An 18,794-nucleotide genomic window follows, 5' to 3' on the forward strand; every position below is an offset into this window, starting at 1 on the left:
TTTCCTTTATCCTTTACAATTATCTATGTAATAATTGTTTTTATATTTATTTTTTGTACTGTTTTAGGCTGTTAGCCACCTAGAGTGGTCTTAACCGACCAGATAGGCGGGATATTAAATAAATAAATAAATAAATAAATAAATAAATAAATAAATAAATAAATAAATAAATAAATAAATAAATAAATAAACAAACAAACAAACAAACAAACAAACAAACAAACAAACAAACAAACAAACAAACAAACAAACAAACAAACAAATTAATAATAATAATAATAATAATAATAATAATAATAATAATAATAATAATAATAATAATAATAATAATAATAATAATAATAATAATAATAATAATAATAATAATAATAATAATAAATAAATCTTTATTCTTCTTCTTCCTTTATTGTTCTCTTCTCCAGAACTGCATTGATTCCTGATTTGGAGATTTCCTTTTTCCTCTTGTTAGCACATATTCAAGAAATCTGCCCAATATATCATAAAATTTATTCCTTTTCATCTTTCCTTTCTTAACCTTTAAATTACAAGTTAGCTTATCGTTTATAGCAATGTTCCATATTTCATTATACCATTCTTCCATTTGAAATTCAGATTTTGATTTCCAATTCCTAGCTATTATTAATCTGGCTGCTCTTAATAAATTGGTAATCAACTCTCTAGTCATTATATCATATTCCACATTCTCAAATATTGATAACAGAGCTATCTCAGGATTAAATTCTATATCTTTTCCACATATGCCATTTAATTCTTTAAAGATTAGTTTCCAAAATCTTTGTACTTTTTCACATTCCCACTACATATGAAAGTATGTACCAATTTCCTCCTCACATTTCCAACAGACATTCAGATAACTAGCGACAATTTCATTTAATTTTGTTGGTTTTAAATACCATCTTAAGCCCAATTTTTTTAAAATTTCTCTTATTCTCACTGACATAAATCTCAAAACCCTCATTTTCCACATCTTCCTCCATTCTTCCTCATTTATTCTTTTTCTAAAATTTTGTTCCCATACTTTCAATCCTTCTTTCTCACTTTCTTCTTCTTCTAAGTGAAGCAGGAATCCATAAATTTTACTCACTGTACCCTTTACTGAATCAGTCATCTGAATATCTTCATATGATAATAAAAATTGTTCATACTTTGTGTATTCTCTACCTTTGTTATATTTCTTTACCCATTCATTAGTCCATCTTTCTAACTGCATATAATTCAACCATGAAATATTCTTATTCTGAAGGATTTGTTTCATTTGATCTTTCAATCTCATTTTATACAACCAGCCTTTCAATCTAATCGCCTTTTTTCTTTAAATAATTCCACATACACTTTAATATTGACAGGAAAATTCTCTATTTCAGTCACTAATCCTAGTGGAGAGTTAAATGGACATAAATTCTTTCTATATTTATACCATATGTTTAACATTGTCTTTAAAAACGGGTTATTAATTTCATTTATTTTATATTTCTTGACTATACCAAATAGCTATTTTTCAATATCTACCTGTAATTGTGATGGTTACATTTTCCACCAAATTATCTTTTCTGGGTTATATATAATTTCTCCAATAAACCTTAATTGATTAGCCAAACAATCATTCTTTATATTTGGTAAACCTATGCCACCTTTTTGTTGTTTTATACCAATACTTTTTATTTATTCTTGTTCTCTTCCCTTCATTACAATATTTGTTAATTATTCCTTGCCAAAATTTAAAATCATTCTCTGTTAACTGTATTGGTAACATTCTAAATAAAAAATTAATTTGTAGCAAAATTTTCATTTTTATCAGTGCAATCCTTCCAAACCAAGAAAGTTTTAAATTATGGTATTCCTGTAATTTCTTTTTAATTTCTTATTTTAATTTATTATACGTAATTATGTTCCTTTATTTTTGAATGTCTTTTACTAAGTCTATACCTAAATATTTAATTGATTTAATATCTTAAAGTCATATTTATCAGCAAACCTTTCATGTTCAAATTTATTATTATTAAACAACGTTATTTCAGATTTTTGCCAATTTACGCATAATCCAATAATTTTTCCAAATTTTTCCAAATGAGTTTTAATTCTACTTATACTTTCCACCAGATTTTTCACTGTCAATAGGAAATCATCAGCAAACAAATTAATCTTTATTTTATTATTTTCACCCATACCTTCAATTAAATTGTCATTCCTTATTACATTTGCTAGCATTTCAATAATCAAACAAAACAGAACTGGGGAAAGAGAGCAACTGTATCTAGTATGGTTGTTATGGATTTTTCGGGCTCTTTGGCCGCGTTCTGAAGGTTGTTTTTCCTAACATTTCACCAGACTCTGTGGCGGCCATCTTCAGAGGACAGGAGCGGCCTTGGCCTAGAGTAATCTGTTCTGTCATCCCATCATTAACTATTACTGCGGAAGTATTCTCCACATATAATTGATCTATTATCCCGCTAAATTTCTTTCCAAAACCCCAGCCCTTTAAAAGAATCTTTGATGTTGGCCACTCAACACAATCAAATGCCTTGAAAATACAGTGGTGCCTCGCATAATGATTTTAATTGGTTCCAAAAAAAAAGTTATGTGAAACATCGTTATGTGAAACACCATTTCCCATAGGAATGCATTGGAAACTGGTTAATCCATTCCAATAGGCACGGATTGCCATCCTTAAGTGAAAAAACCTATAGGAAACATCGTTAAACGATACAATGTTTCCTCCATTGGAATGTATTGAAGCTGACTCAATGCATTTCAATGGCTTGGTGAAGTCAATTTTTGCAAATTTAAGTGTGTCATAAAAGGGTCAAAAATTGTTTTAAATGCTTGGATTAGCTTCTGCACCCTCTAAAACGGATGCAAAAGTTAATTTGGCTTTGATCTGACTTTTCGTTAATTTATGGTGAATTTTTCCCCCCAACTTTTGACAGCTATCAAAATCTGACAGCTCCATTGGTTCCTATGGGGGAAGAAAAAATTCACAAAAATTAACGATGACTCAGCAACTGTTCTAAATGCTTTTTTTTGCCCATAGGAACCAATGGAGCTGTCAGATTTTGACAGTTCCATTGGTTCCTATGGGCCAAAAAAAAATTCACCATAAATTAACGAAAAGTCAGATCAAAGCCAAATCAGGTTTGCACACGACCTAGGGGGTCCTCTAACGAATCCAAGCATTTAGAACCATTTTTGACCCTTCTAAGATACTTTTTAAATTGAAAAAAGAAACATCGTTAAGTGAAGCAGGGGACCTAAAATCGCATTCGTTATACGAAGCATGGTCCCAAACTTCGCTAAGCGAAAATCGCCCATAGGAAACATCGTTATACAGTGCATATTATTTTCTTAAAAAAACCACATTGTTATGCGAATTCATCGCTAAACGAGGCACTCGTTAAGCAAGGCACCACTGTATCTAATGATAAAATACCTGCCTTTGATTTATCTTTCTCTATATTATATATAATATTCAAAACCCTCCTAGTCAAATTTTCCATTTGTCTTCCCTTTAAAAACCCATTCTGATCCTCTTTAATATATTTTGTAATAAACTTGTTCATTCTATTTGCCAGTATCGCAGTGAATATCTTTGCATCTTGGTTTAATAGTGAAATAGGTCTATAGGAACTTGGGTCTGTTAAACCTTTATTAGGTTTTGGGATAAGAGTTATTAATGAATGTTTCCAAGAATCTGGTATTTTCTCTCCTTCCAATATCTCATTGTAAAGTATTTTAACCTAGGGATCAGTATTGACTTAAAAGCTTTATAACATTCTGATCCGATTCCATCAAAGTCTGGAGTTTTACCATTTTTTAGTTTATTAATAATCTCTATAATATCTTCATCCTTTATCTCTTTTTCTAATTCTCTTTTATCATTCTCTAATAGTTTACTCTTAACATTTTCTTTAATATAATTTTCTATACCTTCTTTCAATGTACTATTAGCTTTATATAAATTTTGATAGAATTCTTTAGACTACAAATCTTTCCTGTTTCATCTTTAATCACTCCAATTGTATTTTTTGATCTTTTAGTTTGAGGTATTCTAGCTAAAAGCTTTGAATTTTTATTACTATATTCAAAAAAATTCCTCTTCGTCTATATCAAATTCCTCTGGACCTTTTCTAACTCTACACTTTCTGTATAGAAATCTCTAATGATAATAATAGCTTGAATCTCTAATTAATATTTTTATTATCTCTATAAAGTATTTACTTTCTAAATCTTTTAATGATTCTTCTTTTTTATATTTTCTTCTCTCAAATTTTTTATTCTACAGGATTCTCTTATAGCAATTCCTCTCATAATTACTTTAATAGTGTCCCATAAAACTCCTATTTTACTCCCATCTGCTTCATTGCTTGACTATATTTCCAACCATTCTTTCTTAACTCTATACACTACATCTGTATGCTGAAAAATTTTGGAATCTATTCTCCATCTTCTAGCGTCTCCATAGTCCTTCCTAACTTCCATATCCATCACAATCAACACATGAACTGTTATTTTTATCACATTAATATTTGTATCTACTACCTTTGAAATTAAATTTTGCGATATGAAGATAAAATCTATTCTTGAATAATTATTATGTACAGAAGATAATACGTAAATCTTCTTTCATACCCCTTCAATTCTCTCCATATATCTTTTAAATCTGTAATTTTCAACATCTTGCTCAAAAGTGTACTTTTGTTCAACTCATTTTTTTACATACAGATTTATCATGTACCTTATCCAAAATCATGTTAAAATCTCCTCCCATAATCACATATCCCTTTCTAACCTTCTCCATCTCTTTAATCACATTTCTATAAAATTCTCTTTGATTCATATGTGGTGCATAAATATTTACTAATGTATAACTGTCTTCCCCTATTTGACCCTGTATTATCAAATATCTACCATTTCTATCTTTTACTACTTCTTTTATTGCAAATTCACATTTTTTAGATATCAATGTCGCTACACCTTTGGATTTGGAAGTCCCAAATCCTTTTTCATAAATATGTATATTTTGTAATTTCAGTTCATTAACTCCATCCTTTGATTGATGAGTCTCTTGTAAATAAATAATGTCGGCCTTGTTTTTCTTCAGTAGTGATTCTATTCTCTTTCTTTCTGTTACAGACCCTAGGCCTTTCACATTTAAAGTAACTAAACTTATGTTTTTCTCCATAGTCTGACTTTTATTTGGTCCCGTTGTGTATCCCACAAAACAAAAACAAAAACACCCTAAGAAACCAAATTCACCTACATCTCTATCTAATCTCCTATCCCTAACATCCCTTTCTACATGTAAACTCTTTTCCTCCCTCCCATTTTCCCATGTCTCAATAAAGTTTGATGCGAGCTCTGGGAGGGAGGGAGATGCCACACACACCAGTCTGGGCCCCAGCCAAATCTTCATTCCTGTTTCACCCTACCCTATATTTTTATCATAACCCCAAAACAAACAAACAAAACAACCCAATGAAAAAAGACAGTGTTAATAAAAAGAAAAGGAAGAAAAAGGGAAAAGAAATAAAAACTACAGTGTTAAAAAAAAGGAAGATAGAAAGAGTGGGGGGAGGAGGGAGTAGTCAAACATCCGATAACATCCAATGGTTTCTTCCAATCGAGATATCTTTCTCTTTCAAATTTCCACTCCTTGCACGCTTACTTACTTGTACCTTGGTCGCCTTCATCTTCTTGCCAAAGCCCCCTCACAATCAGCAAATCCTTGCCTTCTTCAAAAGAGTAGATTTTGAAAACTACTCCATCCTTCCATATTTTTAAAAAGACAGGACGAACCCAGTTGCATTTTCTACCATTCTTGATTAGAATTGAAGTGACAGGTTTCATCGTTTTCCTCCACTGTATAGATTCATTCCTTAAATCCTGGTAGATCTGAACTGGGTTTGATATATAAACTAGCAGTTCTGGTTTTTCTTTAATGACCTTAAGAAATTGTTCTTTCTTGACATAGTTGAAAAATTTCAATATTACAGGTTTTGATCTCTTGCTTCTGGGATTCCCAACAAAATGTATTCTCTCTATATCTTCCTTTGCCAGATGTTGGGAAATCATAATAGAATTAATCAAGGCCACCACTTCCTGCTTAAGATCAGTTCCTTTTTTATGTTCAACATTCATTATTTTTATGTTGTCACATCTTGAGTTACCTTTCAGATAGATAACTTTCTTTTGCATATTATCTGTTTTCTGTTGTTGCACCTTCATTTTCCCTTGGAAGTCTTCCAATTGTTGAACTCTGCCCTCCTTCTCTCAGCTTGCCTTCATGTTCTCCATTTCTCCCTGGATTGCTTTCAAGTCTTTTCCCATCTGTTGATTTTCTTTTATTAAAGAGTCCATTTTGGAGAAAACCTGTTCCAGTTTTGTATCAATTGGGCTCTCAAGTTCCTTTACACAAACAGCTAATCCCGAATTTCCCCCCCAAGCTGGCTTCAGTAAGACTGCTCAAAGAGGTAGCCCCTCCCTCCTCCTTTCCCACAGCTTCCTGAATCTCTCTAGAAGCTTCTTTAGGAAGGGGCTCTTCCTCCACTTGTCTTAAACATTCAAGGCTATGATCTGATGGTCCTTCTGCTTCTCTTGTCCAACTTCTAGCTCTTTTCTCTCTGTTTTTTCTCATAAGCAGAGCAAATATTCATAACACAAGAAGACAAGCCATCTTTAACAGTCTTTAACAGTTCTGTAGCTGTATAACTTCACTGGCATTCTTTCTGAGTGAAAACAAAAGTACATTCCTCAGATATGCAGCCAGTTTTTTGCAATTTAAAAAGCACTTCTATCTCGCTTGAAGTTTTCACAAAGAATTTAAGCATGTTTACTCACATTTCCAGTAGGGGAAAAGGCATTTATCACCCTATTTATGTTCCACAGGGTGAGGAGACAAAGATTTAACTGTGCATCCCATCCCGGCAGAAGTAACATCTCAATGACAATTGTTTTTTGATTCATGATTCATCAATGTTACCGAATCAATTAATATGAATTTATGAATATTCATCGACAAATCATTTTGTCAATTTGTCTTCAATTTAAAAGCCTATAAAACTGGCCACCAAACACCTAAAGACACTATATCTGCAGGGAAGCTTCTTCAGGCACTTTTCTACAAGTCCAGGACGTTTGATGAACATTGGGTAACAGAACTCTGAGTTATATAGTCAAAAGTAGAACAACCCCAGGAAAGCTCCCCCCAGGTACTTACTGTAGATAATCCAGAATCAAACTGAAGCTTCCTAGGTTTTTCCCCAACACACCTGCCATGTTTGGTGAAGATTCAATATCCGACTTCCAAGTTATTCACCCACAAATTGGGTCACCACAGGATAGTTTACCATGTGGAACAGAAAAGCCCATGGCATTGAGGGAGTTATATTTCACTCCAGCAGAATGAAAAATCTTTGGCACTGAGGTGGCTTGGTTTGTCTCTCGCAGGCACACAGAGGCATGAGGCATTGAGCACTTAGCAGCACTGACATAGTTGGCAGCAGTAGAGTGTGTTGCCCCATCGGGCACTGGGGCATATAGAAGCAGCAAAGTAGTATGTGTTGCCCCATTAGGCACTGAGGTAGACGGCAGCAGCAAAGTCGCGTGTGTTGCCCCATCAGGCACTGAGGTAGACGGCAGCAGCAAAGTCGCGTGTGTTGCCCCATCAGGCACTGAGGTAGACGGCAGCAGCAAAGTCGCGTGTGTTGCCCCATCAGGCACTGAGGTAGACGGCAGCAGCAAAGTCGCGTGTGTTGCCCCATCAGGCACTGAGGTAGATGGTAGCAGCAAAGTCGCGTGTGTTGCCCCATCGGGATGTCCACATCCCACACTGATTTTCTAGGCTGGATCAGTGTGGGATTACATTCTAGGTACCAACATAATTATTGGCAGATACGGTGGCATTGGGGGTGGCATTGGTAATTTATTGGCAGATATCTGCCACATGGATGAGGAAGAGGGAGGCATTTGCCATCAAGGAGGGATAGAGACAATCACCAAAGTGAACTCAAATATGCTGTTTTTGGCTGGCAGAAACAGTGGGATGCTGAATTCAGATCTGCAAGCAGCACATGAGCCTCTAGAAGCTGGAATGAACAGTGTACCTACCTACTGAGGCAGTAGAAAAGGCTAGGACGCTGGAATGAACAATCTGCAAGGAATTTGGAATGAAGGCTGAGTGGACTTTGGAGCACCGTCCTTAGCTATGTTATTTTGCCAATCATTGCCATTAACGTGAAGAGTGTTTTGTTTTGTTTTTTGAAAAAATTATTACAACTGGGATGGGCAAATTAGATTGAGTGATGTCACTGACAACTGCAGACAGATCATGAACTTGTGTTTATATTGGTTTAAAAATGGTTATGGTACATAACTGTGCTCTATGACTGTGTACATTCAAGGCAGTAGATTTAAACATGGAGAGGGAAGAGGTGCCCTTTGGAGTTTTCTAAGCAAAAGAGACAACCAGTGGACTCGTTTCGCCATTCAACTGAGCATCACGGCACTGCAGTTTGAGGACAAGAAAATGCAGAGAGAGACTCGGCCCATAGAAGAATATAGGCTCTTGCCTGAACTGGATGGCGTAGTGGAGGTTGATGGCTTCAAGAGGTCAATATGTCAGTGAACCTGCTCTAGGTTTTTATTCTGAACTTTACGAGAGCCATCCAAAGTAGGGAACCTTCTTGTCAAAAGGAGCTTAACATCTCACACAGGAGTTTCAATGTCTAAACTAAAACCCAGAGCAGATTGGCCACACCGCTGACCTTGAAGACACAAGCCTTCGCTGAAATGCCGCTGTGAGGGATAAACTACGAGGCTGGCTCTATCCTTCCTCTTTTTCTCCCACGATAGATTGAGTTCCAGTGGTTGATGAGAGGCTACGGAAGCATTAGTCACATCTGGCCTTAATTTTCAATGGATTATTTTCCCAGTCAGTATAAGGCAGACAAAATCTTTATTAAGCTATCAGTAGACGACTGCAATATGAAAATAGGATTAATGCACCAATTTAGGGCAGAATCCAAAATCCCAGATAGGCTTGCTGTAGAAGGTTTGGATTGGCCTTTAAGTCCCTTTTGCTGGCACAACTATCCTTCTGCCGGCCTAGCCCCCTGAGGCTGGCCTAACCCTCTGTGCGGGCTGATCCCCCATCTGATCAGTGGGGAGAAGGGCCAAAAGGGGGAGGGGAAGCGGAGGAGAAAGGGAGGGGCAGGGGAGGAGCTGAGTTACACCAAGCTCAAACTCCTCACCCTTATGCTGGCACAAGTCAGGCCAGGAAAAAAAATACTCCAAAGTAATTTCCAGCACATGGAACCCAATTGGAGCTCCCAACATAATTACGGCCCCAGTCCTCCCACCTCTCAGGGAGACAGACTCGGCTGACATTAAGATACAGTACACCACCACCGGTATATATACCCCTCACTCAGATGACAACGTACGGGCCAAGGGACTCTTTCTCTCTGGCTTTGCAGCATACTCACTTTGGACTCACGAGGAGACACTTGAGTCGGGGTGGTGGTGGCAGCTCACTATGGGAAATGGCACTTTGCAACACAAAAGACCCACTCCAAAGCATGTAATTTGTCTTCTCTAACTTCTGTCTGTCTCGTATCCTGCCTCGTATCCTAACAGGTAGAGACTTCCACTCCCAGAAATCCTGACCAGCAGAGGTGATGATGAAGGCTTCTGGAAGTTGTAGTCCAAAAATATCTGGAGGCCCAAGGTTGGGGACAAATGTCCTAACAGGTAGAGCCACTAATCTGTCTGCCTCGTAGCCTAACAGGTCGAGCCATCCAGGAATGCAGCTGCAAGACACAAACACCCCGAAGCCTGGGGCTTCCAGCTTCTAGAAAAGAAAACCCAGTTAAGTGAAGGGAGGAAAGCCATGAAATGTCAGTCTTGCTTTCCTCATGAGAGTCCTTCTTACTAGCAACAAATAAGACTTGACTTCTCCTGCCTATGTCATCTAGGGCTGAAGTGAAGTTGTTGTGAGAAAGCTGAAACTCTGCATGTGAACAATAGACTTCAGGGAGACACCAAAGCCCATGAGCCAGGTCAGTCCATGCCCCCTTGGTGCCCTCTTTAGCTACCTCCCAACAGCACCGCCATGTCCAGTGCTCTACGACTTCAAAAGAAGCAATGGCCTGCTGCCCTCTCCTTTCCATACTAGGCTAGGGCTTTGACTGTTGTCCCCCCATCTCTCTTTTTTATACAGGTAGCTGTGCTACAGGTGCAGCTCCCAAACCACTCAGCTGTGCGTGACCACAGCCATTTCACTAAGCAGTGCCTGAGCCTTGCACCTGGACCCTGGCAATGGTATGGTCAGACAGGTATGGGTCAGGTGCAGCACATCTACACGAAGGCTCTCTGCACAAGTCTCTCTGCTGTCTGTCTGTCTTTCTGTCTGTTTTCTCTTTGTCGAAGATACAAGGATGCTTCTGAGGCAAAATGCCAGTGCCAAGGCACACTATATTCTAAGCATCATTTCTTTGAACCTGCTCAATAAAATGCCACCTACAACCTGTCATTTGTTTATTCTTGTAATTACATGATTACACAAGTAGGCTCAAGGTCTTTCTCCTAGGGGATGATGTGGCAGGAAAATGGAAGGAACATAAACTCCATTTTCCATCATAATGTCAGGGGAAGGATGGAAGAAACCCATGGCTTGCCTTTAACATGGGGTGGGGAGTGAAAACAAATGCAGAGGGCCCCATCCACCCATCATGAGCTCTAGGAACAAGGTTGAGAGTGGGTGAGGCCTGTGCCGGCTGTCCAATAATGACCCAGGTGGCTGAGGGTGGGCAGAATGCTACTCTAAGGGACCCAAACCACCCTCCCAGAAATAAACCAGGAGGCTGAGGGTGGACAGGATTAGGGTCGGATGGATCCACGCAGCCCCCCAATCATGAGCCAGGAGGCAGAGGGAGTGGGTGGGAGCCAAACCGGCTGCCCAATCATGGGGAAAAGAGCCCAAGTTAAGCCCCTAAACATTACCCAACCAGAAAAGAAGACAGGAAGATGGACAGTGAGCTGTGTAGAGTTGTGTCAGAGGGACGAGAGCCCCTGTGATCCCTAACATGCCCAGCCTAGGAATGGTTGCCCAAAGTACAACTCCGCACAGCTCTGGTTGCTATATTTGCCACTGATGACGAGTTAGAAAGGAGGGGAAAGGGAATAAGACGAGGCCATCCCACGGAAGGAGTGTGGCATCGTGTGCAAGGAGGTAGCTAGGAGCAACGGGGTGAGATTCTGCAAGAGAATCCTTGGGAAATGCTTTGGAATGTGAAAGACAGCTCTGCAGTTCCAAAAAAGTGGGGAGAGGGCAAGACGGATCACATCCTGCAGCAGCTTGCTTGCCTCGTGGCCCAAAGTAGGCATGGGTAATGTCGTCCTGCAACTGTACCCCCTGTGGATCCCGGCCCTGGGATGTTTCTCCCATCAAATTCAAAGCACACATGGGGCATCATGGCTATAACAGCCCCCACATCTGGGGGGATCTAGGGGGGAAGTTATGTAGCACAGCACACACTAGCAAGGTTTTTGACACCTTTTCTGATTTACACAGCAGGCGACACTGTACGTGCCGCAAACAACAGAAACACGTTTTCCCCATCCCAAAGGGTCGCTCACTCTGTCACCATTCTGGTTTTCCCGTGTGCTTCATTATAGGGGCTGGTGCATCCAGGGAGGTCCTTAGGATACGGTGTCTGCAGGAATGGCCGGAGAGGATAGCCCCAATCAGCTGGAGTGGGGGAAACATAGTCGTCAGCATCTGTATGAGTCCTCCCTGTTCCCTCCCATTTGCCACACATTAAACTTACCAGCCACCAACCTCAGGCGGCAGGCCAGCTCTCTACCAAAGGCAGCAGACCAGATGCCTCCAGCACCTGGGCATCATGATCCGATCCAGGCATAGCGCCATTCACATAGGTGAAAGTTCCCTGGGCATTACTGGAGGGTGGGCTCCCAAAACCCCCTCCTCCGATGGGGACCAAACGCTCTTCACTTCAGGAAGAGTCTCCCCAAAGGGGACAGAACCAAGATTCTGCTGGAGAAGCGTCTTCAAACCCATCAGTCAAAAAGACTGCGTTCGGCCAGAGGGCGTGTGAAGCGCATCACCACACCGTCGTCTGCCTGTCTTCAGAGAGACCCTTGCCTCCCGGGTGCCAGCAGTGGGGGAGTTCAAACGCGTTTAAAACTCAGTCCCTCTCCCTGACTCAGAGATGCCTAGTTTTGGTACCAGGAAAGCTGCCACTCTAACCACCTCTCAGAAAACAGGGCAGAGGAAAGACCAGAGAGTTTCGTGGAGCAAAAACACAGTTTATTTTGAGCTCTAAAATCACAAACAGTCACAAATGCATTTTGTATGAATTCAAGTGTACCTACATGTTCAGCTCCCTTATAGCTAACAGCTACCTGTTTATATATTTTGGATGTCTTATTCATTTCACAGCTACAAAAAGAGTGGAGAAGAGAGAAAGAAGGCTCAGGCAATGAAGGAGCCATCCTGGCTGTGAAGAATGCTATCTATAGACCTTGAAACTGGGGAGGATTTTTTTGGCTTCCCTTGGTGGGCTAATTAGGCACACCTGGTGACCTCCAGGAGCTACTCTTCCAGGAGTTACCAATTAGTTGGTTTCTGAAAGGACTGCACCTGATTGGTTGGAAAGGCTGCAGGCTCTGATGGAGGGAGATGGGATATAAGGCCAGCCAGAGGGAATGGCTGCGCTCAGCAGTTCTGGGCAGCAGCTTTATTCTGGCTGGAACATGTCGTCCAGCTTGCTGTTATGAGGAACTCTGCTTGAGCACTGGAACCTTGTTACTCTGTGGGGAGAGCTGGGAGGTAAGAAGCTGTTATTGTTTTTGGTGGGAACAGCTCTTAGCTGCCTAAATCTCAGAATAGGTTTTGTCCTTAAGGTTGCTTTTGAGCCTGGATGTGCTTTTGCATCACCCTGGCTCAAAGTCTGACTAAAGTGGTCAGTGCATCCTCTCTGTAAGAGACTTCACTAATAGTGAACCTGGAAGAGTCTAGGAAAAAAAACAATTAAGCTGGGTTACTCTGGGGAATGCATTTCCCCTGAACGGTGTTGACTTTGCTCTTAGTCTTTGAGTATTGATTAGGCAGAAGACTTGTTCAGCTTCCTTTATTTCTGGTGGGCCCTTTTGATGGCCTTGCGTTTGCCTCCCATCCATTGGGGGCATCCCTAGCCGGTGCAATAAAAGGGCCTTTGACTCTCTCTGCATGCAAGGCTTAGTCTGAGCTGTAGGTGGCAGCAGAGCAGTTCTCTGTCTCTCTCTCTCTTTCTCTAGCCATGCCTTCTCTGGTTCTCAAGGTTGATGGTGTCTCTCTCTCTCTGTCTGCCTTTCCTCTTCCAAGGTAGAGTGAGGCGTGGACAGGGTGCTTTACCAGAGCTACTGCCTATGGCAACTGGATGTGTCCCCCCAAGGCGGAGGCCAGGGCCCTTGTCTGTCCCACAGCCTCTTTCGTGAAGGGCCTGCAAGCCCCGCCCAGTGAAGCGAAAGCCTCGTCCTCCGCTCTCTCACTGCCCAAATCGCCCTGGGAGGATTCCCGCGAAGGCTGGTGCTGCTCTGCCCTGAGGCAGGGCTCAAGCCTGTTGCCGAGCAACCCTCTGGCATTCCCTGGCCTGCCGTGCTCTGACGGAAGGGGCATCGGCAGCTGGATGGGCGCGGCAAGGCAGGTAGGTCGCTGCGCCTGGCGGGAGAGGGTGGTGACCCTTTGGACCGAGGGCTGGGCTCCTGGCCCCAGTCAGCGTAGGTTCTTGTTTCATTACCCCAGTGTCGGAGCACTCCGCAGTTTGCCAAAGACCAGGAGTGGGGAGGGGGGTGGAAGAAAATGCCAGCCCAGGGGCTGCCTTGTTGCCTGCCACCTCTTTCTGTCTCTCTTTTTCCCTTCAAAGGTCCCAGCTTGCTTGGGGGGGGCATTGGGGGCGGGAGTCACCCTTGTAGAGTCTCTTCTAAACTGATCATTTCTGCAGGGCTTTTTGATCTTAAGTGTCTGGGTGGGGATAAAACCCCTTCATCTAAGGTATGATAAGGAAAAGATTGCACAGTTTTTGACTGCTTTCCTTTTCAGTTTTAGGTGTTAAGAGGTACATTTTCCCCCCATTTCATATTGTCCATATGAAGCAATACATGAAGATATATGTTGTTATGTTAACGGTGTACTTATTGTTTTGCATGTTATGTCTTGTCAGCTGCTGCATTGTCATTTTGGTTCATTTGGTGTGCATTGTGTTTTCAGACTTTTGAAGTACGTCTGTGCGCCGATGGTTGAATGAGCATAATGGGTAGCAAGGAAGAAACATGGCAGAAACGGGATGCCAAATGCTATGATTGTCTGGTTGAAATGAAAACTCTTGACTGAAAACTGTTGAATAAGTCAGGTAAACCTTAGAAGGAAGTATTTCTTTTCTTGTTCATTTTAAAGAAACTTATTTAAGGCACGTAAAATAAACAGATGTACAGCATTTTTTAAAAAAATTAAAACAAAATCAGTAGTGGGCAAAGTATCATTAAAACAGTGGCAAAGGTAAACCTGTTCTTGCACAGTACGTCATTAAAAGCTGGTTGGAATTGGACTGTCTTCACAGTCTGTCCAGGAGCTATTAAGGGACGTGTGTCGCAAGGCCTTTTCCGTTCATAGCAAACCAGATGTGCCTGCCAAATGCCTCTCTAAGAGTGCAAGCGACTTTTCAGGTTCAGAGAAAGGGTGCATCTGAGCCGCCTTTACAGAGATAAAGAAACGTAGGATTGGACAATGTTATGACATTGTAAATTCTTTTTGAAAGTTCTCCACCTAATGTTGAGAACTGTAACGCAGTGGTTGAGAACATGGTTATGAATAGGTGAAAACTAGTGTTCATCCATGTAAGGATCAAAGATTAGAAGAGTGTACACGGCATCACTTAGGTTACTTCAGAATAAAAAAAATAAAAGCAGCAGTCAAAAAGAGTGAATGAGAGAGTTTCGGGAGTTAAGATCAAAGCGTACAGTTGATTCAGGATTGTCAAATGGCCAAAATAAAGGTGCATTTCCCCACATTTACAGTATTCTCTTCTGACAGTTCTTTTCTTATGTAAAGAAGAAAGATCTTCTGTGCCAGATTTTAAATTTCTATTCTACATATCTCATTCTAATATTCTAATATTCTTGACTGATTTTTCATGGATGGAAATGTCAGGGTTCTAGTGCCTCCAGTGTGTTTTTCTGCTTAGAGCTGTGTTTCCAAATGCAAACTCTAACAATGCAGGTGTGTTGCCTTTAATGCTTTTGTGAACTTGCAGCAGAAGTATTTCAGTACAAAAGTACTTATTCCTGCAAAAAAAATCAGTGTTCTGACCATTGCAATTTTGTCTTCTTTTCTCCCTGCAGAACGTCGGAGATGTGCACTTTGCATTAGAAAGCTCAGTGAGCCATCAAATGCAAGCACATGAACTCTTGGTTGAAAGAACTGGAGTGACGGCATATAAAACAAAGTGGCTTCTGCATCTGTGGAAATGTCTCACTCCTGAGAGACATCCTAGACTATAGTGATCAGGAAACAAAGACTAAAGGTTTAGGTGATCACAGAACAAAGAGAAAGCAATTAACTTTAGAGAGAAGCAAGAAGTCAGTGGACATGTAGATGTCCGCCAGCGGAATTCTTTAGGCAAGGCCCTGAGAAGTCCCTTTTATGAACCTTAACAAGCTTACAGATTGTTGACAGAATTCAGATGGGACACTAGTTACCTCATGGCCACTCAGGATAGGCCGGAGAAATCCTTTGAAGTTACGCTCTAACTCTAAGGGAAAATAGGCAGAATGGGTGAGTCACCCCTCCCCGTCAGGAGCCGCTCTCACTATGCCAGGAGAGTGTACTCTGCACTGAAGAACAGACATCAGCTAGTGACCTGGAGGGGAGCGTTCCCACACTAGACCATGTGGAAGTGCTATATTTGCCAAACCTGAACTTGAAACATAGTCCAGCCATTCTTTTTTCTTTCAACCTGTGGCCAACGACCATTGGCAAAACGAGGGGAAAATGCCTCCTTATGAGAGACTTGAGTTGGCCCCCTTGATAGCAAAAGAAAAACAATAGAATACAGCTGGCATCAGGAAGGGATGTGTGTTGGGGAGGAAATGACCTGAGAGGGGAAAGACAGATGGTGTGGCAAGCACGGAATGACAGAACTTCCTCGGGGGATGGGGGAGAGAAGCAAACTTGTGGGGCGGGGGAGGAAATGGACAGGGCTTGGGTCATGGAGGGAATGACTGCAGAATGGGGGGTGGGGATCCACGCTCATGGTGGCCAGAAAAATATGGGGAGATAGACAGGGCTCGCGTCGAGGAGGGAGTGAGGGGAGGGGAGGGGGCAGAAATGCACTTGAGGTGGGCAGGAAAAGGCCATGGGCATTAGATGAGATGCGTCGAGGAGGGACTGACAAGAGAGCGGGGCGGGTGGGAGGGACCATGCTTGGGTTGGGCCAGAAAGGCAGGGTCGGGATAGAGGGGGCTTGAGGGGAGGAGAGAGAAGAGGGTTGAGGGTGAAGGGGGATTTGTGGTAGGCAGGGCACGCAGCGGGGAAGCAGAGGGGGCATTGCGGGAGGGTTTGTGAAAGGAAAGGGGTGGTCCTGGGAGTGGAGAGGGATGGACAAGAGGGGTTTATTTGCATAATAGAGATAAATGAGAAGAAAGGGATGTTATTATCTTGGGTATATAAGGGGAAAGAGAAACAGTCTTTTTATGGGTGTGTTTCTACCCATTTAATGCACGCTTCTGCTTAAAATAGTGTGATGCACCCCAAAGTTCAAATCAGCTATTCCCAGAAGCTACAAACGACCCCATCAGAGTTGTTTTCTTCTCTCTACCCCAAGAGAGACTCTTAATAACTGACTGAATCCTCTTCAGGGAAGACCATGGAAAGCATTTCCTTGACATCCACCCAGGTAGGGGCTGAGAAACATGTCCCCTACCCCAATATTAAAATTGACCCATCAGTGGCACTTCCTGAAATGAGACAATGCAAAGGCTGCTTATTTCCTTGGCTGATGGAAAGCGATAGTTTCTCCCGTGTTATTGTGAATTCAGCAGGCTTTCGTCTTCGCCTTTTAGAGAGCGGTGCTGTTTTAAAGCTGAGACAGGAGAAATATTTCATGTACCCGTCTTGTGGGTGGGTGTTAAGATAATCCTGGTATTCAATTTTTTCAGGAAGGGAAGCATTGGTTTCTCTTCCCTTAGCGGCAAATAGGCAGGCTTGGCATCGTGTCGTGCTGCAGCTGGCTGAAGTTCTAATCTTCAGGCAGGAGGGCTCTTTCTACCCGTCATTGGAGGGAGGGTGTCAAGGAGAGCACTTAAACATTTGAGAATTGTTAGTTTCTCTTCTGCTCCATTGTCATAGCAGGTTTAGCATCGTCGCATTTTGAAGAAGGATTCGTTCTGGCAAGTTTTTGCATTGTTTAAATTTGGGGATGTGGTGCGTCCTTAGGCGCCTTTCATCTTGGATTAGGCGACGTATTTCCTCTACCCGTCTTGAGTGATTGGTTGTCAAGGAAATCCCTTCCGTGGGCTTTCCTGAACAGAAGTGGTGATTTCTCTTCTGTTCAAAGACAACATCAGGCTTGGCTTCGTCGTAATTGGGGGGGGGGCTGGGTTCGTAGTGCGATTTTCATTACGAAAAGGATATCCTTTACCCGTCCTGTGTGATGGGATTTCTAGGAAATGACTTTTATGGCTTTCTTGAAGAGAAGAACTAATTTCTCTTCTGGTTGAAGGAAACTATCAGTCTTTGCATTGTTTCACTTTGGTGGCGCGGTGCGTCCTTAGGCGCCTTTCATCTTGGATTAGGCGACGTTTTTCCTCTACCCGTCTTGAGTGATTGGTTGTCAAGGAAATCCCTTCCGTGGGCTTTCCTGAACAGAAGTGGTGATTTCTCTTCTGTTCAAAGGCAACATCAGGCTTGGCTTCGTCGTAATTGGGGGGGCTGGGTTTGTAGTGCGATTTTGATTACGAAAAGGATTTCCTTTACCCGTCCTGTGTGATTGGATTTCTGGGAAATGACTTTCATGGCTTTCTTGGAGAGAAGAAGTAACTTCTCTTCTTGTTGAAGGAAACTATCAGTGTTTGCATTGTTTCACTTCAGTGGCGTTGTGCGTCCTGAGGTGCCTTTCATCTTGGATTAGGGGACGTATTTCCTCTACCCGTCTTGAGTGATTGGTTGTCAAGGAAATCCCTTCCGTGGGCTTTCCTGAACAGAAGTGGTGATTTCTCTTCTGTTCAAAGGCAACATCAGGCTTGGCTTCGTCGTAATTGGGGGGGGCTGGGTTCGTAGTGCGATTTTCATTACGAAAAGGATATCCTTTACCCGTCTTGTGTGATGGGATTTCTAGGAAATGACTTTTATGGCTTTCTTGAAGAGAAGAACTAATTTCTCTTCTGGTTGAAGGAAACTATCAGTCTTTGCATTGTTTCACTTTGGTGCTGTGGTGCGTCCTTAGGCGCCTTTCATCTTGGATTAGGCAACATATATCCTCTACCCGTCTTGAGAGATTGGTTGTCAAGGAAATCCCTTCCGTGGGCTTTCCTGAACAGAAGTGGTGATTTCTCTTCTGTTCAAAGGCAACATCAGGCTTGGCTTCGTCGTAATTGGGGGGGGCTGGGTTTGTAGTGCGATTTTGATAACGAAAAGGATTTCCTTTACCCGTCCTGTGTGATTGGATTTCTGGGAAATGACTTTCATGGCTTTCTTGGAGAGAAGAAGTAACTTCTCTTCTTGT

General features: G+C 41.7%; 1 long non-coding RNA gene across 3 annotated transcripts; it reads left to right on the forward strand.

Moving 5' to 3' along the window:
- The first annotated feature begins 12,754 nt into the window (after positions 1-12,754).
- On the forward strand, positions 12,755-16,064 carry LOC140705824 (uncharacterized). 3 transcript variants are annotated; one of them, XR_013543748.1, is made up of 3 exons: positions 12,755-12,865; positions 14,285-14,426; positions 15,415-16,064. It is a non-coding gene; the product is annotated as an uncharacterized LOC140705824 (long non-coding RNA). The 3 variants fall into 3 exon arrangements; XR_013543750.1 differs by lacking the exon at positions 12,755-12,865 and adding an exon at positions 13,681-13,721; XR_013543749.1 differs by lacking the exon at positions 12,755-12,865 and adding an exon at positions 13,723-13,794.
- Positions 16,065-18,794: the final 2,730 nt, after the last annotated feature.

The sequence above is a fragment of the Pogona vitticeps genome, chromosome 3, assembly GCF_051106095.1.
Source record: "Pogona vitticeps strain Pit_001003342236 chromosome 3, PviZW2.1, whole genome shotgun sequence".
In the NCBI taxonomy this organism is placed as follows: Eukaryota; Metazoa; Chordata; class Lepidosauria; order Squamata; family Agamidae; genus Pogona; species Pogona vitticeps.